This window comes from Oncorhynchus clarkii, chromosome 13 (genome assembly GCF_045791955.1).
Source record: "Oncorhynchus clarkii lewisi isolate Uvic-CL-2024 chromosome 13, UVic_Ocla_1.0, whole genome shotgun sequence".
Classification (NCBI taxonomy): Eukaryota; Metazoa; Chordata; class Actinopteri; order Salmoniformes; family Salmonidae; genus Oncorhynchus; species Oncorhynchus clarkii.
In genome coordinates, this window is record NC_092159.1 from 52,991,538 (window position 1) to 53,018,432 (window position 26,895).

General features: G+C 46.7%; 1 protein-coding gene across 1 annotated transcript in view; it reads right to left on the reverse strand.

The window, feature by feature from the left end:
* Positions 1–22,105, reverse strand: part of LOC139365071 (adhesion G protein-coupled receptor L1-like) — a 251,969-nt gene extending 229,864 nt beyond the window's left edge. The window contains exon 1 of the mRNA XM_071102434.1: positions 21,949–22,105. The gene's annotated coding sequence lies outside the window, so the exon portion shown is untranslated. The remainder of the gene's footprint in view (positions 1–21,948) is intronic.
* Positions 22,106–26,895: the final 4,790 nt, after the last annotated feature.

Consider the following 26,895-nt stretch of genomic DNA (forward strand, 5'->3'; position numbering starts at 1 on the left):
TGAGGATACCAACGCCCCTGTAGTGCCCAGAGATGGTGAACAGCTACAACGTGAGGATACCAACAGCCCTCTTATGCCCTGAGATGGTGAACAGCTACAACTTGAGGATACCAACGCCCCTACAACGTGAGGATACCAACGCCCCTGTTGTGCCCTGAGATGGTGAACAGCTACAACGTGAGGATACCAACGCCCCTGTAGTGCCCTGAGATGGTGAACAGCTACAACGTGAGGATACCAACAGCCCTGTTATGCCCTGAGATGGTGAACAGCTACAACGTGAGGATACCAACGCCCCTGTAGTGCCCTGAGACTGTGAACAGCTACAACGTGAGGATGCCAACAGCCCTGTTATGCCCTGAGATGGTGAACAGCTACAACGTGAGGATACCATCGCCCCTGTAGTGCCCTGAGATGGTGAACAGCTACAACGTGAGGATACAAACGACCCTGAAGTGCCCTGAGATGGTGAACAGCTACAACGTGAGGATACCAACAGCCCTGTTATGCCCTGAGATGGTGAACAGCTACAACGTGATGATACCAACGCCCCTACAACGTGAGGATACCAACGCCCCTGTTGTGCCCTGAGATGGTGAACAGCTACAACGTAGTGCCCTGAGATGGTGAACAGCTACAACGTGAGGATACCAACGACCCTGAAGTGCCCTGAGATGGTGAACAGCTACAACGTGAGGATACCAACAGCCCTGTAGTGCCCTGAGATGGTGAACAGCTACAACGTGAGGATACCAACGCCCCTCTAGTGCCCTGAGATGGTGAACAGCTACAACGTGAGGATACCAACGCCCCTGTAGTGCCCTGAGATGGTGAACAGCTACAACGTGAGGATACCAACGCCCCTGTAGTGCCCTGAGATGGTGAACAGCTACAACGTGAGGATACCAACGCCCCTGTAGTGCCCTGAGATGGTGAACAGCTACAACGTGAGGATACCAATGCCCCTGTAGTGCCCTGAGATGGTGAACAGCTACAACGTGAGGATACCAACGCCCCTGTAGTGCCCTGAGATGGTGAACAGCTACAATGTGAGGATACCAACGCCCCTACAACGTGAGGATACCAACGCCCCTGTTGTGCCCTGAGATGGTGAACAGCTACAACGTGAGGATACCAACGCCCCTGTAGTGCCCTGAGATGGTGAACAGCTACAACGTGAGGATACCAACGCCCCTGTAGTGCCCTGAGATGGTGAACAGCTACAACGTGAGGATACCAACGCCCCTGTAGTGCCCTGAGATGGTGAACAGCTACAACGTGAGGATACCAACGCCCCTGTAGTGCCCTGAGATGGTGAACAGCTACAACGTGAGGATACCAACAGCCCTGTTATGCCCTGAGATGGTGAACAGCTACAACGTGAGGATACCAACGCCCCTACAACGTGAGGATACCAACGCCCCTGTTGTGCCCTGAGATGGTGAACAGCTACAACGTAGTGCCCTGAGATGGTGAACAGCTACAACGTGAGGATACCAACAGCCATGTTATGCCCTGAGATGGTGAACAGCTACAACGTGAGGATACCAACGCCCCTGTAGTGCCCTGAGATGGTGAACAGCTACAACGTGAGGATACAAACGACCCTGAAGTGCCCTGAGATGGTGAACAGCTACAACGTGAGGATACCAACAGTCCTGTAGTGCCCTGAGATGGTGAACAGCTACAACGTGAGGATACCAACGCCCCTCTAGTGCCCTGAGATGGTGAACAGCTACAACGTGAGGATACCAACGCCCCTGTAGTGCCCTGAGATGGTGAACAGCTACAACGTGAGGATACCAACAGCCCTGTTATGCCCTGAGATGGTGAACAGCTACAACGTGAGGATACCAACGCCCCTGTAGTGCCCTGAGACTGAGACAACGTGAGGATACCAACGTCCCTGTAGTGCCCTGAGATGGTGAACAGCTACAACGTGAGGATACCAACGCCCCTGTAGTGCCCAGAGATGGTGAACAGCTACAACGTGAGGATACCAACAGCCCTCTTATGCCCTGAGATGGTGAACAGCTACAACTTGAGGATACCAACGCCCCTACAAAGTGAGGATACCAACGCCCCTGTTGTGCCCTGAGATGGTGAACAGCTACAACGTGAGGATACCAACGCCCCTGTAGTGCCCTGAGATGGTGAACAGCTACAACGTGAGGATACCAACAGCCCTGTTATGCCCTGAGATGGTGAACAGCTACAACGTGAGGATACCAACGCCCCTGTAGTGCCCTGAGACTGTGAACAGCTACAACGTGAGGATGCCAACAGCCCTGTTATGCCCTGAGATGGTGAACAGCTACAACGTGAGGATACCATCGCCCCTGTAGTGCCCTGAGATGGTGAACAGCTACAACGTGAGGATACCAACGGCCCTGAAGTGCCCTGAGATGGTGAACAGCTACAACGTGAGGATACCAACAGCCCTGTAGTGCCCTGAGATGGTGAACAGCTACAATGTGAGGATACCAACGCCCCTGTAGTGCCCTGAGATGGTGAACAGCTACAACGTGAGGATACCAACGCCCCTGTTATGCCCTGAGATGGTGAACAGCTACAACGTGAGGATACCAACACCCCTGTAGTGCCCTGAGATGGTGAACAGCTACAACGTGAGGATACCAACGCCCCTGTAGTGCCCTGAGATGGTGAACAGCTACAACGTGAGGATACCAACGCCCCTGTAGTGCCCTGAGATGGTGAACAGCTACAACGTGAGGATACCAACAGCCCTGTTATGCCCTGAGATGGTGAACAGCTACAACGTGAGGATACCAACGCCCCTACAACGTGAGGATACCAACGCCCCTGTTGTGCCCTGAGATGGTGAACAGCTACAACGTAGTGCCCTGAGATGGTGAACAGCTACAACGTGAGGATACCAACGACCCTGAAGTGCCCTGAGATGGTGAACAGCTACAACGTGAGGATACCAACAGCCCTGTAGTGCCCTGAGATGGTGAACAGCTACAACGTGAGGATACCAACGCCCCTCTAGTGCCCTGAGATGGTGAACAGCTACAACGTGAGGATACCAACGCCCCTGTAGTGCCCTGAGATGGTGAACAGCTACAACGTGAGGATACCAACGCCCCTGTAGTGCCCTGAGATGGTGAACAGCTACAACGTGAGGATACCAACGCCCCTGTAGTGCCCTGAGATGGTGAACAGCTACAACGTGAGGATACCAATGCCCCTGTAGTGCCCTGAGATGGTGAACAGCTACAACGTGAGGATACCAACGCCCCTGTAGTGCCCTGAGATGGTGAACAGCTACAATGTGAGGATACCAACGCCCCTACAACGTGAGGATACCAACGCCCCTGTTGTGCCCTGAGATGGTGAACAGCTACAACGTGAGGATACCAACGCCCCTGTAGTGCCCTGAGATGGTGAACAGCTACAACGTGAGGATACCAACGCCCCTGTAGTGCCCTGAGATGGTGAACAGCTACAACGTGAGGATACCAACGCCCCTGTAGTGCCCTGAGATGGTGAACAGCTACAACGTGAGGATACCAACGCCCCTGTAGTGCCCTGAGATGGTGAACAGCTACAACGTGAGGATACCAACAGCCCTGTTATGCCCTGAGATGGTGAACAGCTACAACGTGAGGATACCAACGCCCCTACAACGTGAGGATACCAACGCCCCTGTTGTGCCCTGAGATGGTGAACAGCTACAACGTAGTGCCCTGAGATGGTGAACAGCTACAACGTGAGGATACCAACAGCCATGTTATGCCCTGAGATGGTGAACAGCTACAACGTGAGGATACCAACGCCCCTGTAGTGCCCTGAGATGGTGAACAGCTACAACGTGAGGATACAAACGACCCTGAAGTGCCCTGAGATGGTGAACAGCTACAACGTGAGGATACCAACAGCCCTGTAGTGCCCTGAGATGGTGAACAGCTACAACGTGAGGATACCAACGCCCCTCTAGTGCCCTGAGATGGTGAACAGCTACAACGTGAGGATACCAACGCCCCTGTAGTGCCCTGAGATGGTGAACAGCTACAACGTGAGGATACCAACAGCCCTGTTATGCCCTGAGATGGTGAACAGCTACAACGTGAGGATACCAACGCCCCTGTAGTGCCCTGAGACTGTGAACAGCTACAACGTGAGGATGCCAACAGCCCTGTTATGCCCTGAGATGGTGAACAGCTACAACGTGAGGATACCATCGCCCCTGTAGTGCCCTGAGATGGTGAACAGCTACAACGTGAGGATACCAACGGCCCTGAAGTGCCCTGAGATGGTGAACAGCTACAACGTGAGGATACCAACAGCCCTGTAGTGCCCTGAGATGGTGAACAGCTACAATGTGAGGATACCAACGCCCCTGTAGTGCCCTGAGATGGTGAACAGCTACAACGTGAGGATACCAACGCCCCTGTTATGCCCTGAGATGGTGAACAGCTACAACGTGAGGATACCAACACCCCTGTAGTGCCCTGAGATGGTGAACAGCTACAACGTGAGGATACCAACGCCCCTGTAGTGTCCTGAGATGGTGAACAGCTACAGCGTGAGGATACCAACGCCCCTGTAGTGCCCTGAGATGGTGAACAGCTACAACGTGAGGATACCAACAGCCCTGTTATGCCCTGAGATGGTGAACAGCTACAACGTGAGGATACCAACGCCCCTACAACGTGAGGATACCAACGCCCCTGTTGTGCCCTGAGATGGTGAACAGCTACAACGTAGTGCCCTGAGATGGTGAACAGCTACAACTTGAGGATACCAACGACCCTGAAGTGCCCTGAGATGGTGAACAGCTACAACGTGAGGATACCAACGCCCCTGTAGTGCCCTGAGATGGTGAACAGCTACAACGTGAGGATACCAACGCCCCTGTAGTGCCCTGAGATGGTGAACAGCTACAACGTGAGGATACCAACAGCCCTGTTATGCCCTGAGATGGTGAACAGCTACAACGTGAGGATACCAACGCCCCTACAACGTGAGGATACCAACGCCCCTGTTGTGCCCTGAGATGGTGAACAGCTACAACGTAGTGCCCTGAGATGGTGAACAGCTACAACTTGAGGATACCAACGCCCCTGTAGTGCCCTGAGATGGTGAACAGCTACAACGTGAGGATACCAACGCCCCTGTAGTGCCCTGAGATGGTGAACAGCTACAACGTGAGGATACCAACAGCCCTGTTATGCCCTGAGATGGTGAACAGCTACAACGTGAGGATACCAACGCCCCTACAACGTGAGGATACCAACGCCCCTGTTGTGCCCTGAGATGGTGAACAGCTACAACGTAGTGCCCTGAGATGGTGAACAGCTACAACGTGAGGATACCAACAGCCATGTTATGCCCTGAGATGGTGAACAGCTACAACGTGAGGATACCAACGCCCCTGTAGTGCCCTGAGATGGTGAACAGCTACAACGTGAGGATACAAACGACCCTGAAGTGCCCTGAGATGGTGAACAGCTACAACGTGAGGATACCAACAGCCCTGTAGTGCCCTGAGATGGTGAACAGCTACAACGTGAGGATACCAACGCCCCTCTAGTGCCCTGAGATGGTGAACAGCTACAACGTGAGGATACCAACGCCCCTGTAGTGCCCTGAGATGGTGAACAGCTACAACGTGAGGATACCAACAGCCCTGTTATGCCCTGAGATGGTGAACAGCTACAACGTGAGGATACCAACGCCCCTGTAGTGCCCTGAGACTGTGAACAGCTACAACGTGAGGATGCCAACAGCCCTGTTATGCCCTGAGATGGTGAACAGCTACAACGTGAGGATACCATCGCCCCTGTAGTGCCCTGAGATGGTGAACAGCTACAACGTGAGGATACCAACGGCCCTGAAGTGCCCTGAGATGGTGAACAGCTACAACGTGAGGATACCAACAGCCCTGTAGTGCCCTGAGATGGTGAACAGCTACAATGTGAGGATACCAACGCCCCTGTAGTGCCCTGAGATGGTGAACAGCTACAACGTGAGGATACCAACGCCCCTGTTATGCCCTGAGATGGTGAACAGCTACAACGTGAGGATACCAACACCCCTGTAGTGCCCTGAGATGGTGAACAGCTACAACGTGAGGATACCAACGCCCCTGTAGTGTCCTGAGATGGTGAACAGCTACAGCGTGAGGATACCAACGCCCCTGTAGTGCCCTGAGATGGTGAACAGCTACAACGTGAGGATACCAACAGCCCTGTTATGCCCTGAGATGGTGAACAGCTACAACGTGAGGATACCAACGCCCCTACAACGTGAGGATACCAACGCCCCTGTTGTGCCCTGAGATGGTGAACAGCTACAACGTAGTGCCCTGAGATGGTGAACAGCTACAACTTGAGGATACCAACGACCCTGAAGTGCCCTGAGATGGTGAACAGCTACAACGTGAGGATACCAACAGCCCTGTAGTGCCCTGAGATGGTGAACAGCTACAACGTGAGGATACCAACGCCCCTCTAGTGCCCTGAGATGGTGAACAGCTACAACGTGAGGATACCAACGCCCCTGTAGTGCCCTGAGATGGTGAACAGCTACAACGTGAGGATACCAACGCCCCTGTAGTGCCCTGAGATGGTGAACAGCTACAATGTGAGGATACCAACGCCCCTGTAGTGCCCTGAGATGGTGAACAGCTACAACGTGAGGATACCAATGCCCCTGTAGTGCCCTGAGATGGTGAACAGCTACAACGTGAGGATACCAACGCCCCTGTAGTGCCCTGAGATGGTGAACAGCTACAATGTGAGGATACCAACGCCCCTGTAGTGCCCTGAGATGGTGAACAGCTACAATGTGAGGATACCAACGCCCCTACAACGTGAGGATACCAACGCCCCTGTTGTGCCCTGAGATGGTGAACAGCTACAACGTGAGGATACCAACGCCCCTGTAGTGCCCTGAGATGGTGAACAGCTACAACGTGAGGATACCAACGCCCCTGTAGTGCCCTGAGATGGTGAACAGCTACAACGTGAGGATACCAACGCCCCTGTAGTGCCCTGAGACTGTGAACAGCTACAACGTGAGGATGCCAACAGCCCTGTTATGCCCTGAGATGGTGAACAGCTACAACGTGAGGATACCATCGCCCCTGTAGTGCCCTGAGACGGTGAACAGCTACAACGTGAGGATACCAACGGCCCTGAAGTGCTCTGAGATGGTGAACAGCTACAACGTGAGGATACCAACAGCCCTGTAGTGCCCTGAGATGGTGAACAGCTACAATGTGAGGATGGGCAGATACAACTGATTATTTCTTCACTCTCTCGCTCGCTATCTCCTCTCCTCGTCTAAAAATACATCTTGTCATCTTCCCATCCAGCATATACCACCACTCTAATTCCTAACTCCCAAGTGTGTGTGTGTGTGTGTGTGTGTGTGTGTGCGTGCGTGCGCGTGTGTGTGTGTGATTCATAAACAAATACAACATCCTCCCCTAAAAACAGACCAACAATCTCCTCTATTTACAAACTCCAACCAGCAGACTACATCATCCAATTCCAATCACCCCATCATACCCCACTATGCCCAGTTACTTATGCCCCAATCTCTCTTCAACAGCCATACTGCCCACCTACACCCAGCTATGCCCTTTCACCAAACTCTACCCTCACCCAGTTTGCTCAATCCCATCCTGTTATCTCCGTATAATCATGCTGACACTAAGCTCTACAGATGTAGGATCTTAATATGAGCCAGTTTGCTAAAGCAGGAAAATAATCCTGCAGCAACAGGAAATGTGAATTATTATGTGGATTATAATTAATGGACCTCTTTTGTAGGGGTTGATAGATTTTTCGTTACGGCAAATCAAGTCTGACATTTGAAATGGAAATGACAAACTTCAGAAGCCTTTTTATACCTTGAATACACTACTGTGCAGGAAATGTCTCAGCAACAAGAGAGTGATCAAATTAAGATCTACATCTGTATGTCAAAATGCCCCCCCCCCCCACCCCCCACACACACACACACACCCCATGTCCCTCTCACCCTCCAGACCCCTCTATCTCCACCGTGCAGACAGTTTACACTGAGCACAAACACCCAAACTCTCCCTCTGTGCTCTTTTCCCCATCTTTGATTTTCTGTCCATCAAGGGGGCGTGGATTAGCGCTCTCTTGTTTATCTGCTCGTCAGTTTTATCTATCTATCACAGAGCCATCCGCTCTGGCCCCCGCAGCCCGGCCACTGCATTAATCCCATATCAGCCGGCCAACCATCCATCACACTGCTGTCTATAACGTCAGATCCATCATCCGCCCATCTGTCTCCAACTGCCCCATACACAGGGATGATCTCCACGCAGAGGGGCCGCAGGGAGAGAGGGAGAGAGGGGGAATAGAGGGCGGTAGAGTGAAATTGAGAGAGAGAGAGAGGAGAGAGAGAGAGAGAGGAGAGAGATTAGGAGAGAGGAGAGAGGAGAGAGAGAGAGAGAGAGAGAGAGAGAGAGAGAGAGAGAGAGAGAGATAGGAGAGAGAGAGAGAGATAGGAGAGAGAGGAGAGAGAGAGAGAGAGAGAGAGAGAGGAGATAGATAGGAGAGAGGAGAGAGAGGAGAGAGAGAGAGAGAGAGAGAGTGGAGAGAGGAGAGAGAGAGAGGAGAGAGAATAAGGGATACATTGAGAGAGAGAGTGAAGGATAAAATTACACTCTGCATCCCCCTCCCCACCCCCCTCCCTCCTTCCTTACCTCTCTCCCTCCTTCCTTCCTTACCTCCTTCCTTCCTTCCCTCCTTACTTCCCTCCCTAACTCCCTCCTGTCCTGCTGACAGGATTCTCTTCATGTCACTACATGCTTATTACCCATTCCGTTTGTTTCCCTGTAATTTGTTTGTTTTCCTCGCCTTGCTAATTCCAGCCAGTGGGAAGAGTGCCAGGCTACCAGCGCAAGCTAGTACACCACTGAGGAAGAGGAGGGGTCATACACTCAACATAAACTCCCATAAAGCCCTGGTGCATGCTGGGAGGATCCCTGGCCCCTCACTTTTCAGTAGAATGGTCACTGCAGAGCAGGGATAGGCTGGGGATATTGTCTAAAGCCTCCAGCTTTAAAATGGCTCAATATCTGGCTTCATTCAGGGTCGTTTGTACTTCCATCCATATCTGCTAACGTGTGGGGTGAGTGAGAGGGCACGTGTGCTCAGGAGTGAAGGTGAGTGGAGGGCGAATGCTAGGACAGAGACAGGATGTGGGAGTGGACAAGGGAGCATGTTAGTGCACTCAGGGGCAGGTGAGAGTACACAAGCAGGAAGAGGCTAGATGTGCAAACAGGCAAGTGAGTGCAAAGCCATTTTGGTTAGGGTACACTTTGAGTATACAGTGGCATAAGCTAGTGCGAGGTTAGATGATTGTTCATGTTAGTAGACAGATGGTGGAGGAGCAGAAGACGAGGGTATTGAGTGGCAGCCAGATGAGTGCACGATGCAGCCAATACATGCCAAGAAGTAAGTGCAGGCTAGAATAGAGGCAATCAGTGCACAACAAGCATACAGTTAGACCAACAGAAGATCCTGGGTGTATAAAGGACACGAGGTTAGTGGTTAGTGTACAAAGGGTCAGAGTGACCATCAGTAGAAACGATGCTAGAATAGCCCTGTTAAAAGTCTTATAATCGCCTCAATGCAATTACAGAGTGCCAACCAATTATACACTGGCTTCATATTTTTCTCTGTAAATCCACAGCAGTCAGTAGATCATGTTCTTACATACCTAGTACAAGTTCATTACAGAACCTGTCGCCTTCGAGGTCTTCCCAGAGTTATACCTATGACATGGGTTAGGTGTTGCCCCTAATATTAATGTTACTGTAGGCTACATGGTAATTATAAGGTGGGATTTGGAACTTACTGAGTAATTAATAAGAACTTAGAATTTACTTTGGAATTTTATTATGTGTATGTATAATAACTGTAAATAAGAATTTGTAAATAAGAATGTGTTGCCTAGTTAAACTGACTGACCAACTGACTTGCCTAGTTAAATAAAGGTTAAATAAAATCTAAAATATGAGCTCCTACTGTTGGTAGAGCTTGATCCCCAAACTCATTCTTTTGGAAAGGAACAACAAAGGAAACCCCTGAATGAATGTATTATTTAAAACCAACACCAGTAGGATACCTTTTGATAAAGGGATCTAGAAATGTAAGTCCTTAAGCCTTGTGCCGTCTATAGTGAATATATTTCCGTAGAAATAGGTAGAATGTATAATAATGTTTATTCAATTCAAAGCAAGGTATTTTCGTAGTTATCTAATGAAAATGGTGCTGTAGCCCAGCAAGGACACTGCATATCATACGGTCAAGGACACTGCATATCATACGGTCAAGGACACTGCATATCATACGGTCAAGGACAGCCAATGTGCAAAAAGTACACAGTAGCAAATGTCAGTCAGAATCAGTGAATACTCTCTGCAAACGAAATATGTTCATCACAATGGTGATTATGACTAGGGCTGTGACGGTCATGGAATTTTGGTTGACAGTTATTGTCCATCCAAATGACCGCAGTCATCCTAATAGCCTTTCGAATAGCAAAAATGGGAAGGGAAAAAAAATACATTTTCTCCTCTCCTCCGCTCTGGACTGCATGTGCTGCCCTAGAAATAAAATGAATAGAACTGGCATCCCAATTCAAGTGGGGAGGGGGCCATTGCCCAACTGAAGACTAGTTTGCAGCAGATACAGACTCAACCACACAAATGCCTGGCTGTCCTGTCTTCAGTCAGCTGTTTGTTCTACACAGCTGTCCCGTCTTCAGTCAGCTGTTTGTTCTACACAGCTGTCCCGTCTTCAGTCAGCTGTTCGTTCTACACAGCTGTCCCGTCTTCAGTCAGCTGTTCGTTCTACACAGCTGTCCCGTCTTCAGTCAGCTGTTCGTTCTACACAGCTGTCCCGTCTTCAGTCAGCTGTTCGTTCTACACAGCTGTCCCGTCTTCAGTCAGCTGTTCGTTCTACACAGCTGTCCCGTCTTCAGTCAGCTGTTCGTTCTACACAGCTGTTCGTTCTACACAGCTGTTTGTTCTACACAGCTGTCCCGTCTTCAGTCAGCTGTTCGTTCTACACAGCTGTCCCGTCTTCAGTCAGCTGTTCGTTCTACACAGCTGTCCCGTCTTCAGTCAGCTGTTCGTTCTACACAGCTGTCCCGTCTTCAGTCAGCTGTTCGTTCTACACAGCTGTCCCGTCTTCAGTCAGCTGTTCGTTCTACACAGCTGTTCGTTCTACACAGCTGTCCCGTCTTCAGTCAGCTGTTCGTTCTACACAGCTGTCCCGTCTTCAGTCAGCTGTTTGTTCTACACAGCTGTCCTGTCTTCAGTCAGCTGTTTGTTCTACACAGCTGTCCCGTCATCAATCAGCTGTTCGTTCTACACAGCTGTCCCGTCTTCAGTCAGCTGTTCGTTCTACACAGCTGTCCCGTCTTCAGTCAGCTGTTCGTTCTACACAGCTGTCCCGTCTTCAGTCAGCTGTTTGTTCTACACAGCTGTCCCGTCTTCAGTCAGCTGTTCGTTCTACACAGCTGTCCCGTCTTCAGTCAGCTGTTTGTTCTACACAGCTGTCCCGTCTTCAGTCAGCTGTTCGTTCTACACAGCTGTCCCGTCTTCAGTCAGCTGTTCGTTCTACACAGCTGTCCCGTCTTCAGTCAGCTGTTCGTTCTACACAGCTGTCCCGTCTTCAGTCAGCTGTTCGTTCTACACAGCTGTCCCGTCTTCAGTCAGCTGTTCGTTCTACACAGCTGTCCCGTCTTCAGTCAGCTGTTCGTTCTACACAGCTGTTCGTTCTACACAGCTGTTCGTTCTACACAGCTGTCCCGTCTTCAGTCAGCTGTTCGTTCTACACAGCTGTCCCGTCTTCAGTCAGCTGTTCGTTCTACACAGCTGTCCCGTCTTCAGTCAGCTGTTCGTTCTACACAGCTGTCCCGTCTTCAGTCAGCTGTTCGTTCTACACAGCTGTCCCGTCTTCAGTCAGCTGTTCGTTCTACACAGCTGTTTGTTCTACACAGCTGTCCCGTCTTCAGTCAGCTGTTCGTTCTACACAGCTGTTTGTTCTACACAGCTGTCCCGTCATCAGTCAGCTGTTTGTTCTACACAGCTGTTCTACGTATTTTATGAGGGTTATTTTATTTTCATGACTGTCTTCATCCATAACCGTCGGTTACATGGTTATACGGTAATTGAGCCAGACCTAATTATGACTGCAGAATGTCAAAAGTTTTCTTTAAATGAAATACGGTATCTATCCGTATATATACCTTTTTATCTAGCCCTGTTTTTATTTGGGGTTTCTACATGAACATGGATGAGGAGGATGGAGGAAGGCTCTTTCTTTCATCTATAATGAGCACAAATAAACATCTCCAACAAATGTTATTGTTTGACTGGCACTGCATCAGGGTAGACAGCTGTCAGGAGGAATCCTTCTCTATCCTCAGTAGAACTCAGTTCATTAGTAAGACAGCTTTACTCAGGGTTCCCTGTTCTAGTTGGAACAAACACTACTCTGACATACTGTACCTGCCGGTACGCAATACAATTTGACTCATCATTCCGCAATACCTGTCTGTGTGTATGTGTGTGTGTAAATGTGTGTGTGTATATATGTGTATGTGTGTGTGTAAATGTGTGTGTGTATATATGTGTATGCGTGTGTATCTGTGTGTGTATATATGTGTATGTGTGTGTGTAATGTGTGTGTGTATATATGTGTATGTGTGTGTATCTGTGTGTGTATATATGTGTATGTGTGTGTGTAATGTGTGTGTGTATATATGTGTATGTGTGTGTGTAATGTGTGTGTGTATATATGTGTATGTGTGTGTATCTGTGTGTGTATATATGTGTATGTGTGTGTGTAATGTGTGTGTGTATATATGTGTATGTGTGTGTATCTGTGTGTGTATATATGTGTATGTGTGTGTGTAATGTGTGTGTGTATATATGTGTATGTGTGTGTGTAATGTGTGTGTGTATATATGTGTATGTGTGTGTATCTGTGTGTGTATATATGTGTATGTGTGTGTGTAATGTGTGTGTGTATATATGTGTATGTGTGTGTGTAATGTGTGTGTGTATATATGTGTATGTGTGTGTATCTGTGTGTGTATATATGTGTATGTGTGTGTATGTGTGTGTGTAATGTGTGTGTGTATATATGTGTATGTGTGTGTATCTGTGTGTGTGTAATGTGTGTGTGTATATATATGTGTATGTGTGTGTATCTGTGTGTGTGTGTAAATGTGTGTGTGTAAATGTGTGTGAGTGCGTGTATGTGTGGTGTACTATATTGGGGAGTGGTTGTATTATATCAGTTCTCTCTCATGCTCTCATTGCTCTGACTCCAACAAAGGGGTAAAAACCGGCCATCCATAACAGATGCAATTACCACTGGCAAAACACACACACACACACGCACGCACACACACACGCACGCACGCACGCACGCACGCACGCACTGAATTAATCAGGCCTTAGACAAATAGCTGTGTAGATTCAGTGGATAACCAGATCAATAGTGTACACTCAATTCATTTGAGTTCACAGAGATGTCAAATTCTGCATAGTTCCATAACACACTGATTATACGGCCTCCACATTAATTCACCAGATCAATAAAACCAATCTTTCAAATAAATCAAGTCACAAGCAAAGCAATGAGCCAATTGTAAGAGGAAAAGTCTGAAATGCCCTGTTCCAGAGGCATTGTAATGTCCACCATGCACTCTGAGCATCAGCAACAACAAACAATACAATAGTCAAGGAAGAGACAGGGCATAGTAATTGGTTGTATTGGATGTAAGGCCAGTGTTTAGGAGCAGTTTTGAACAGCTGTGGTCAGTGAGGTCAGAACATAACGTGTGGTCACTGGAATACCATGTTGCTGTGAGGTCATGGTAGGTTAGGTTGTGGTCAGTGTAGTTGATTTGTGGTCTGATGATCTATGACGTGCGGTTTGTTTGTGTATGCAGTGGGATGAGCTGAGTAGAACTGGTAAAGTTCATAAAGATTGGATTGTGTGGTTATTAAACTAGGCCCCAAACTACTGTCTGTGTTAAACTATGGTCACATAACATGTCTTATATGTGTTATGTTGAAACTATATTCAACACATACTCACCTGAAAATATTAAGCCTTGAGTTCTGGTCATATTGTATGGACAATGGCAGTGAAGTGCTCCACAGTCATTGTTTGTGGTAATGAGCACCATTATAATTATATGGAAAAATAGTAGGTATTGGTATGTCCATTGGCAGTTGGACAGTGTGGTCAGTGAACATCATAAATCCAGTAGACGTTTCGTAGACGCTGTGGATTGTTGATGACAATAATACAGTAAGGAGAAGAAGGTATGAATATTGAAGGAGAGAAGAGAGGGAGAGGGAGAGGAAGAGAGGAGAGAGGGAGATGAGGGAGAGGGAGAGAGGGAGAGGAGGAGAGGAGAGAGGGAGAGGAGGAGAAGGAGAGGAGGAGAGGAGAGAGGGAGAGGAGGAGAGGAGAGAGGGAGAGGAGGAGAGGGAGAGGAGGAGAGGAGAGAGGGAGAAGGAGGAGAGGGAGAGGGAGAGGAGGAGAGGAAAGAGGGAGAGGAGAGAGGGAGAGGAGGAGAGGAGGAGAGGAGAGAGGGAGAGGAGGAGAGAGGGAGAGGAGGAGAGAGGGAGAGGAGGAGAGGGAGAGGAGGAGAGGAGAGAGGGAGACGAGGAGATGAGAGAGGGAGAGGAGGAGAGGGAGAGAGGGAGAGGAGGAGAGGAGAGAGGGAGAGGATGAGAGGAGAGAGGGAGAGGGAGAGGAGGAGAGGAGAGAGGGAGCAGGCCACAGGGCAAATCTCAGGTGAGAGATGCGTAGTCCCACTGTAATTATAATTCTTAATGAATCTACTCTGGATGCGTTCTCTGGCTCTGTCTCTCTCTCTCTACCCCCTCTCTCTCTATCTCCCCCCTCTCTCTTTATCTCTCTCTCTCCTCTCTCTCTCTCTCTCCGCTCTGCCTCTCTCTCTGTCTCTCCCCCCTCTCTCCCCCTCTCTCTTTCTGCTCTCTCTCTCTCTCTCCCCTCTCTCTCTCTCTCTCTCTCTCTCTCCCCCCCTCTCTCTCTCCTTTCTCTCATCTACCATCTGCCTATGTTTTATGCTTTAAGTGTTTTGGCTGCTTTAATTTATGAATCTACATTGGCCTGTCACCCCTTTCTTCATGAGCTCCCTCTCTCCTCCTCCCTCTGTTCCTCTACCTCTCCCTTTCTCCTTCCTCTACCTCTCCCCTGTTCCTTCCAACTCCCATTTCTACAGACAGGCAAACAAACAGCTGCCGTTGTGTGTCCTTGTGGTGTCTCCTCTCTCACAGCTCAAACCCTAGCTGACACACACACATGTACACACTCTTCAAACACATCTTCTCCAGAGGGAGTGTTGCGGACACAAATAACAGCTCCCCTCACACACGGCAGAGCTGCACAGTCCTCTGTGGACTGACTCATGTCTCAGGTGAGCACTGCTGCTGCCCTTACGGAACAGGTAACCACACACACACAAACACACACACAAACACACACACACTCCGGCGCCATGCAGGCTCGCCCCCCTGTTGATGCATTTCTCTTTATCTAGCCTGATGCCTCATGGGAGCTGCTGATTGTTCTAAGAAGACAATGAATAACTTCTGCACTAATTCCTCTGCTCTGAAAGGGTCAGTGGAAGCAAGGAGCAGTGAGGAGCAGTGAGGACCAGTGAGCAGCCAGGGAGAAGCCAGTGAGGAGCCAGGGAGGAGCCAGTGAGGAGCCAGGGAGGAGCCAGGGAGGAGCCAGGGAGGAGCCAGTGAGGAGCCAGGGAGGAGCCAGTGAGGAGTCAGGGAGGAGCCAGTGAGGAGCCAGTGAGGAGCCAGTGAGGAGCCAGTGAGGAGCCAGGGGGTCATGTAAAGAGTGGTCTATTAGGGAGAGGAGGTGTCTCTGTGTGGCAGAGAGCGCAGGCTGACAAGGTAATGAGGACAAAAGTGTCAATATTGATGCCGGTAGAGCGAGAGAGAGAGAGAGAGAGAGAGAGAGAGAGAGAGAGAGAGAGAGAGAGAGAGAGAGAGAGAGAGAGAGAGAGAGAGAGAGAGAGAGAGAGTGTGAAAAGCTATACTGAGGAGGAGGAGTTGAAGGAAGCTGATACTGGACTGTCACTAATAACACACACAGGCACACACACCACGTCTCACACACCACAGCTCTGTTTCGACCAACCCATCCCAGCAGCTTCATGACCATCACTGCTTCTACTCCAGCCAACACCCTCCGTCAAATCTATCAGAAAAGCATAGGAGATGATTGTACAAGCTATTAGGTCAATTGATCCCTGTTTCCTTTCATCTGGCCGGGATCTACTTTTTCAGACAGACAGGTTCAGCAAGGAGCCCATTTAGCCTAACGAGTAGGAAAGCTTAACTTGGATGGTGCTAATGGCTCACCTCTCTGTCTTTCACCCTCTCTGGGAATGTCTCTTCCCTCTCTCTGTCTTAGGAGGAAATACATGGAGAGACATGGGGGAATGGAAACAAGTGGAAAAAATGTGCTCTGAATCCTCTTCATTATTCTAAAAGAGATAGTTGTGAGGAGTATTTCTGTCTGTAATAAAGCCCTTTCGTGGGGAAAAACTCATTCTGATTGGCTGGGCCTGGCTCCCCATTGGGTGAGCTTGGCTGCCAAGTGGGTGGGCCTATGCCCTCCAAGGCCCTCCTATGGCGGCACCCCTCCCCAGTCATGTGAAATCCATTGATTAGGACCTAATGAATTCATTTCCTTATATGATCTGTAACTCAGTAAAATCTTTGAAAATGTTGCATGTTGCGTTTATATTGTTGTTCAGTATATAAGAGTCATGCTTTTTTACTTTAAAGGAGCAATCTGCAGTTGATACATACATTTTTGGGGGGTAGAAATCCATGATATGTACCCATTGATTATTGAAGAATATCATTTATAAATTCCTCATAAGCTTAGTTCAACTGTCTTACCCCATCAAAATCCCCCAAAATATATGCTTGTTTTACTCTGTTTGTAAACAAATTAAACGTAAACAAACACCATATAAGCTCAAAACATGGTTAAAACTACATGTGTTATGATGGACGGTCAGTCCTTGAATCCATAGCTCTATCTATGAATTTGGGAGTGGTAACATTTCTCCAACCCCATCCCTCAGCTTTTTACCAGGGACGGGGAATTTGCTTTGTTATTGTTTCAACTGCTGATTGCAGCTTTAAGTAAAGAGCACCTATAGCTCTGGCAGTTCCTTGAATAGAAAACGCCTTCCATAACAGCTTTCATCATACTATAATAACATTTATTGCAACCTGCAGGACTTAGATCTTTTTGTATACAGTATCATTATTCTTAAGTGCTGTACTTTCATTGTGTTTCAAAATGGCCACTATGGACCTCCAACTCTTTTTCAAGAACAGCATCTTACGAATCTAAATATATTTGAACAGTGAAATAATGGAGAGGGAGGTTGGAATAGACTGATGCTGTGCTGAACACTAAGGGTCGAGGCGGGGAGTGCTATGCTGCTGGATATACAACGGCAATTGTTGAGACCATAGTCTGGCTACATTTTTACTTTTCTTTCCCAGTATGAATGGAATAATCAAGCATGTTGAAAAGGGCAATCAGTCTGCCATTGTGGGCAGCAGGTTGCAGGGTGGTTGTTAGGACTGGTGTGACTTACCAGAGCGCCACGCCAATTTGGAGCCAATCCACACACACACACACACACACACACACACACACACACACACACACACACACACACACACACACACACACACACACACACACACACACACACTACTGTAAACGTGGGCAGATCCAAATGAGTTGCTTGGGTGGCTGAGTGGTCCATTGATTGGGCCTCTTTGAGTCTTTTCACAGCTGTAAACCAAGCCCCTTCACAGTCGATAGACACAACCCAAATACGGAGGGCAAACAATCCCCTGTGTTGCTACATGGACCCATCAGGCTAATTCTACAGCCCACTCCATGTATGAAAAACAGTCCTCCTGACTGATGCTCTCTGGTCATGTTATAAATGAGGGTGGCTCAAGGATGTGCAGGATAGAGGGATGATGGGGTGAGGTTGAATCCCCCCCTCCCAGCCCTCGCCCCTGTTCCAGATGTAGGAGGGCCTGTGTGACTCGTAAAGGCAGTGGCACTGGGATGCTGCAGTTACAGGCTGCTACATTCAGAGACACATTCACCCAGCAACACTTCACAACACAAAGGCCCTGACTGAGCTCCAGCCCTGAACAGCCTTGACTGGGACGCCCTGTTCCCGTCGCCTTTGTGCCTCCGCACAACAACCCAGACAATTTCTGCTTGTTGCCCATTGTGTACCTCTCTCTCTCTCCTCCGCTCACCAACTCTCTCTCTCTTTCTCCCCTTCTTCTGTCCAATCACTCAGAAACATGCATTAACACCTCCACCCTGCAAAGTGTAATCTTGTCAAATACAAAAATAAGAAAAACTAATTACAGATGCAATTTTGAAGAAAAAAAAACATGATAGGGCACAATCAATTACAATAATTACTTTCTGTTTTAAAGCGTCCTTGTCTCTCCGTGTTTTTAGGGAGCTGAAACACATACAAAGTTGCCAATCAACTCTGCCTCCGATCCGCCACAATAACTGTCATTAGAATCATAATGGCTTTCCCTGTCAGAAGAAACCTTATCATTCTACACGGCTGGTAAATAACCAGCCAGCACAAGCTGCCAACAGCAGGTAAACACCCTGACCAGTGGGAGAGGAGGATGAGAGAGTAGAGACAGAGAGAGAGAGAGAGAGAGAGAGAGAGAGAGAGAGAGACAGAGAGAGAGAGAGAGAGAGAGAGAGAGAGAGAGAGAGAGAGAGAGAGAGAGGGAGAGAGACAGAGAAAGCAGAGAGAGAAAGAGACAGAGAGAGACAGAGAGAGACAGAGAAAGTAGAGAGAGACAGAAAAAAATGAGTAATGTAAAATACAGCACATGATAGATAGCCAGATTGTAGGTCAGACGAGGGAGAAAAAACCCATCCTTGCATAGACATGTGTGACGTTATTTAAAAAGGTATAAAGATTACTAGCCAGTGCCTATGCACATCACATGAGAGGCAGTTGTACAGCAGCACTGCACAACACACTATGAAAAATGCATGGTGCTACGCAGTCTGTCTGTATCCATCAGTGAACACCTCAACCTAATGCAATGGAATGGACCGGAGCAGGCTGGCTGATCATGAATTCAGGCTACAGACTCAAATTGACGTTTTTGCTTATTTTATGGAATATTACATGTTGTAGTGTAACAGCCTGAATTTAAAATGGATTAAATAAAAATGTTGTGTCACTGGCCTACACACAATACCGCAAAATGTCAAAGTAGAATTATGTTTTTAGAAATGTTTACAAATTAATTACAAATGAAAAGCTAAAAACTCTCGAGTCAATAACTAGTCAACCCCTTTGTTATGGCAAGACTAAATAAGTTCAGGAGTAAAAATGTGCTAAACAAGTTACATAATACGTTGCATGGACTCACTCTGTGTGCAATAACTGTTTATTACCTCTGTACCCCACACATACAATTATCTGTAAGGTCCCTCAGTCGAGCAGTGACACAACTAGAAAATGGCTGATAGAGTTTGAAGAATTTTTAAAAGAATGATGTGCAAATATTGTACAATCCAGGTGTGCAAAGCTCGTAGAAACGTACGCAGAAAAACTCACAGCTGTAATCACTACTAAAGGTGCTTTTACAAAGTATTGATTTAGGGGTGTGTATACTTTTGTAAATGAGATATTTCTGTATTTCATTTTCAATGTATTTACAAAAATGTCTAAAAACATGTTTTCACTTTGTCATTATGGGGTATTATGTGTGGATTCAGTCTGTAACACAACAAAATGTGGAATAAGTCAAGGGGTATGAATAGTTTCTGAAGGCACTGTAAGTACGATTTTCGTAAATGATGAATAGCAGTTCAATGGACTATCCGATGCAGCAGGTGTTCCACAGGGCACTGTGTTGTGTCCTGGGTTGTTTGTGGAGGAATTTGTATCAGCGGTGTATCTCTTGACTTAGTTTGTATTAACATATCCATTTAGTCAGCCTTATGAGTAGCTTTGGGGGATGAACCAATTCATATGCTGAACAGGGTGGACGCTGCTAGGGAAATATGGAGAGGACCGTAGGAGCCACTAGTATTATTTGTATGAAAAATTGGTGTGTGTGTGTGCGCGTGTGTGCGTGTGTAAGAGCTAGAATATGGATTGAATATAAACATGGCTATATTTTCATATAGGTTTGGATGCAAATGATTTCTTCAGTACAGGTGAATATTTGACTCTTCACGTATTACGTATGGCTTCTATTACGACAACCGCCAAAATGCTATCGAAATGATTTCAGTGATATAAATCCACTTCTGATTACCGGCATATTACAACATGGGGGTATCATTAATATCATGCTAATGCCTGACTATTAATCATCCCACTGAAATCCAATAATCATTTTTCTGATGGTGATGTGACACGCAGACAGAGACGCATAAATCCTTCTGTCATGTCTTCAAGCAGAGAGAATGTTTGGCTTTCAACCATTTCTAGAAGGATGCCAGAGGCTTCTTGAACGCACAAAATAACCGCTTTAATATGTAAAGGGATTTGAATTCCAGTGAACTTGTTATGGGCCTTTTGAAAGAATGGTACAATACCTGCTACTTCTCTGCATATGTGTGGAGTGGACATTAAGATCCAGAAAATGTATCCCTCCAAAACTAACTTTGGCATGTGCTGATGTAGGCTAGAAAAACTGAGTGGCTGTTTCAATTATGTTGTTTGTATTATGTTAGTTGCGGGCTTCCATTTCCTCTGTGCCCTTACCCTAAAAAGATCTGTGAAAGTATAGGCCTATTCAGTAGCGAATATGTTGATATGGAATATGAAGTGTGTGGTGTATAGGCTGGGCTACGGTTTAACGAGGTCGAGGATTAATGCTTTAGTCCCACACATTGGGGACGGGCGAGCAGTTCACTTTTGAGCTCTCCTGCGCTCTAATGCGGATTTTCTTGTATAACACGCAATGAGCCCTTAAATGATAAAAGGTGTCTCTCCGTGAGACGACCTGCTACTGTGCTGCTGCTGGAAATGGGGAAATAGATGGAGGGAGGTAGTACATCACACCGCTTATGCTGCCTCTGTCTCTTCATCGCATTTTTCTTTCACATACGCTCGTTTTTTCTTCATGGGTGGTTGGGCTCGTATAGGGCGCTGCAAGCCAGGCAATTCGTCCAGGCAAGCTTACCACGACAGTTCATCGCTCACTCATACATTAAATGTATTAAGGAAGCTGGCTCGCTTTTCTTCCCATGTCATCTGCGTACACGTCAAGCCCGTGAATGGCTCAAGTCCTCTTCCATTACCAGTGTCGGACACCGGCAGTCAAATTCAAGCCAAATAGCTGTCGTGGAAGTGATTTTGCGCATAATCATAGATATCAACAGAACGTTGTACAATGTAGTATAGACTAGTTGTATAGAATCAGGGAGATTGAAGGAGATTGAGGCTAAATAACATTCAGTGTGCTTAACATTAATTCAATTTAACAATGGTCAATTTAATTAGTAATGCACTGCACGTTGCACTTCAGACATTATGTCCAAAATAAATTACCTATTAATGTCCGCTGAGTCAAACATGAGTGTACACACAAATTAACCACACGTTTTAATCATGAAGCAACTGTTGTTGACGCATCGTAAACATACTCCACATATGTCCAAGCATAAAATATCAATAAATAGAGCTCGTTACACACCTCTCCACCTCTCTGCCCGTGGTGACAGACAGATTCCACCGTCACATTCAGTGCAGCATCCCGTAGACCCAAATAGACTACATGGATTATAACATTAAAAACCTTGCTTCGTGTCCTACCTTGATTCCTCCAATCTCCTTCCTTCGTTGCTCAGTATATCTCATTCATTCTTCCTTCCCCCTCTTTTCACTCTCTCCTTCTCCTGTGGTTATCCGTCGTTTGTCATTTCTTGGTCCTTCTTCGCGCGGATGCATAAAGATAAACAATTAATAACCTGCTATCTTCAAAACAACCACTGCGAATGAAACGGGAAAAATCCTGCCGGTTAAAAATGACAAAAACAGTGGCGGCGTATCCCTCATATCATGTTTATGCTCATGGAATTACACCCATATGCGTATCAGAATAAATAGTAATGCGACCTTGCCTCACTTTAAGACATTATTTCGTTTAGGCGCGTAAAGGCGGTCCCAGTTTTCCATAATAGGCAATAACGTCTCTAGCCTAGCACATAAATGTGTGCTGCGCAGTCCGTTTGAAATGGTTGTAGATAAGCCGTTTTCAATTTGCCATTGCAAAAAGTATCTCTTTGGATGTCTTCCTAAATATTTTAGGCTTCAATGGCTAAAGACCTTTTGTTGAAGGACCGATGCGGTTCTAATGTCGGTGGTTAAGAAATTCCATTATAGGCTATCCACAATTGTTGACTCTCAATGCAGATATATCAAACCTGGAACCAAAACACAAATATCAAAGGTTCCTTTACCGACTCATGCCACGTAGAAAATAGCAGTCGTTCTGTCTCCTCTGTCAGTAGCCTATGTCGAAATGTCTGTCGCTGGTAGCCTACAGAGGACTTCTACGCACTCAAGAACATTCAAGTAGTCTATTCTCGCACATTTTGCATGAATGAACTAAAGATTCCAAATTATTGTGTGCGAATATTCATAGATTGATGGTGCCCCTCAGCTGAGGCGAACTTCCTCAGCGATGTCAACCGGTAGGCTAAGATTATTTATTGAAAGATGGATGTTGGATAATTTATGTTAAATTGAAAGGCTATCATGCGGCTACAAAATAACGACTAATAGTTCTACAGAGCGTTTGGCTCATATTTCAATAACCAAACACAATGGATTTTTTTCCCCCACAAAAGCAAGCAAGTTTAGCTAGTTCATCTTTCCTGTGATGCAAATGTCATATGTCGTTGCCTGTGATGACAGACTGGCAGGCGAGGCGCGCATCTGGCTGTTCACCGCGTAGCATTCAGCGTCGCGCATATGTTGTTTATTAAAATCGCGAAATCTCCACCGAGAAGTCTATATTTCAGGTGAAGTCCTCGAGGCGATAATTTGATTCCCTAGTCGACGTTTGGTCCCTATAGACAGGCGCCACCGTGCACGCAGAAACATACATGTTATTTCAGGGTTGTGATTCTCATCTTGTTATTAATTTACGTGCAGACTACGTATCCTAGACTACGTGTTCGGGTTTACGGTCGTGGCATGGGAGGAAGCAGAGAGAAGACGAAGGAAAGGTGAGAAGGACACAGGGTAAGCTATGTATGTTCCTTTACACGAGTGCCTCGTTGAGAAGGACCCCGAGGAAAGCAGTATTGGTGAAAGAGTATTGTTTCACCGCGTGATGCCGCTCCCTAGTGAAGGCGCTCAGGACCGTAACAGGAACGGCAAGTATTTTGTATAATAATAGCCTAAGCCTACACCCAAGTCCCCATATAAAACTGCAGTCAGATACGCTATATTACGCGAATCACATTGCATGCTGTCCAATACACTATTAGGCTATTTTGTCTCCGGGTTCCAAATGAAACCAATGACAGGCCTAACACAGTCTTGTTCTGTACTTTATAAAGGGATTGTGAAGGCAAGTAGACCTAGTAGTAGACTATGCATGACAGGTTTACATAGTTTAGAAATCAGCCACATCAGCAAACTATGTGTTAAACATCAACATTACAATCACAATGTCAACCAATGAGTTATAACTACTGATTTATAAAATATGTTATACTGAATCATCTATAAACTGTTACATCGCATAACAACGCCGCTACAAAGTACGCCTTCATTTAAAGTGATCTGCTGACAATTAGTAGCCTATAGGCTCGCTTGCTTACTTGCTCATGGTGGCGCAATGTGCTGGACAGTGGCATGTCATAGCTCTCTGTTGTTCATATCAGCTGGTAGGTCCTCCATTCTGAGACCAGTGTCTGGACAGATGTCCACATTGGTTCCATGTGGCTTTACTAAACGTCTTCGCTCATTAGATAGTACCCACAGTATGAAACTGCTCAGGATGTCTCACACAGTACAACAACTAACAACAGACTGTAAGGTGTTTGAATATGACCTTTTTGTGGGAGTAGACCTACCCTGCATCCATTTCATTTGCAGCAGCATCCTCCATAGTTTATTCAATTGACACATGGCTGAAAAGGAAAACAATTCCTTGCAAAGGGTAACATTACATTATTACATTATTACATTAGTTGTAGAATATTTCAAACCACCTGATGGAATTGAAGCGGATTACTTTGACAGCAGTGGGTTTGGACCTGAATCAATCTGACCCATATCTGAGACATTATACAACTAAATAAAGGAAGGCTTTTTGTCAAATAGACAGTGGATTGATCCATTATGTAACCCATGCATTTGTAGGGGTCAAACAGGTCTAACTTCAGTTCCAATTCAATTGCATTGCAATAGCTTTTGGTCTGTAGTCAGTAGGAGTGCAGGATGATAACTATCCACCTCTTCCATGCTAGGGCCACTGTTCTGTCCATAGAAATGGCATTGCTAGAACAGCACCGTCATGGCCTCATTCACTTGAAAAGGGAACTTCATTCTAATCATTCTATTTTTATGGTTCTCTTCCTGATTGCACCGCCCTCTGAAGGCTCCATCTCTGACTGACTTTCATGGACCAGCTCATCTGATTCTTGCCTCCAATAAAGACTATACAATGTAATTTGCATTGCATCATTATGTGAAAGCAAGCCTCCCCAGCTTTTTCAAGATCAAACGTCACAGTAGATTTCTGCAGACAGCCACACAGCTGTATGTATATACATGGGAGAGATTGAAGCTGTGTCACCTATGGTAGTGTAATGTACTACAGCGAGCCATGAATCAGACAGTCACACAGCTGTATATACATGGGAGAGATGGAAGCTGTGTCACCTATGGTAGTGTAATGTACTACAGCGAGCCATGAATCAGACAGTCACACAGCTGTATATACATGGGAGAGATGGAAGCTGTGTCACCTATGGTAGTGTAATGTACTGTAGCGAGCCATGAATCAGACAGTCACACAGCTGTATATACATGGGAGAGATTGAAGCTGTGTCACCTATGGTAGTGTAATGTACTGTAGCGAGCCATGAATCAGACAGTCACACAGCTGTATATACATGGGAGAGATTGAAGCTGTGTCACCTATGGTAGTGTAATGTACTACAGCGAGCCATGAATCAGACAGTCACACAGCTGTATATACATGGGAGAGATGGAAGCTGTGTCACCTATGGTAGTGTAATGTACTGTAGCGAGCCATGAATCAGACAGTCACACAGCTGTATATACATGGGAGAGATTGAAGCTGTGTCACCTATGGTAGTGTAATGTACTGTAGCGAGCCATGAAACAGCAAACACGTGTTATTCAGTTAATGCTCGGTGTCGTTCAAAGAAATCACACAACACCATGTCAATGTCTTTACAACTATTGTTGTGTTATTACAGTAGTGGGCACTTATTGCTACAGTATATCTAGCTCAGCTAACGACTGACAAATACTAGCATCTCCACTACAACCACTTCTTTATGACATACTTTGATATAAGGTACTGTAGATAGCAATGCAATTGTCAAAGTAATGTGTCAATTTAATATTATAGCAATTCATTGGAGTGAGCTTTTTGTTATTACAAAATAAGGAACATTGCATAATGACACAACTGGTCACTCTATTGCCGTGGTCTACAAACGTTTTTTCAGCGGGGACCCCCTTTTTTTCACCAGAATTTCTGGGGACCCCATTTTTTTTGGAAAGAATTTCTGTCAGTTCATCCCATCCCACATTTAACATCTAATGAAACAACCTTAAAATCTCTACATTTGGATTTGATTATCAACAAATAAGCTTTACTTCATTAGCCTACATTTTCATAACTCTTATCAAAATTAAGAGAACAAAAAAATACACTTACTTAATAAAGTTGTATTTTTCAAATGATCTTTCTCAAAAGCATTTGTTTTTGGTATATTGTCCCATAAAATATATGTTTTTAAATGTTGCACTTGTGACCCTACTGCACTTCCCCTGTGTGGAGTCGTGACCCTACTGCACTTCCCCTGTGTGGAGTCGTGACCCTACTGCACTTCCCCTGTGTGGAGTCGTCACCCTACTGCACTTCCCCTGTGTGGAGTCGTCACCCTACTGCACTTCCCCTGTGTGGAGTCATGACCCTACTGCACTTCCCCTGTGTGGAGTCGTGACCCTACTGCACTTCCCCTGTGTGGAGTCGTCACCCTACTGCACTTCCCCTGTGTGGAGTCGTCACCCTACTGCACTTCCCCTGTGTGGAGTCGTCACCCTACTGCACTTCCCCTGTGTGGAGTCATGACCCTACTGCACTTCCCCTGTGTGGAGTAGTGACCCTACTGCACTTCCCCTGTGTGGAGTCGTGACCCTACTGCACTTCCCCTGTGTGGAGTCGTGACCCTACTGCACTTCCCCTGTGTGGAGTCGTGACCCTACTGCACTTCCCCTGTGTGGAGTCGTGACCCTACTGCACTTCCCCTGTGTGGAGTCGTGATCCTACTGCACTTTCCATGTGTGGAGTCGTGACCCCGACTTTGAGTACCTCTGCTTTATTGTGTAATAAAACCAAGCTTGAATCCATTTCAAATGCAATTAAAGTACCATGCTTATACTACTATTTATCATTCCATAGTAGTCTTACTATGTAATAACATGGTATTACAGTGTTTTTACAGTGTTACTAGCAACATACATATACATATTTTCTTGTTTTGTATG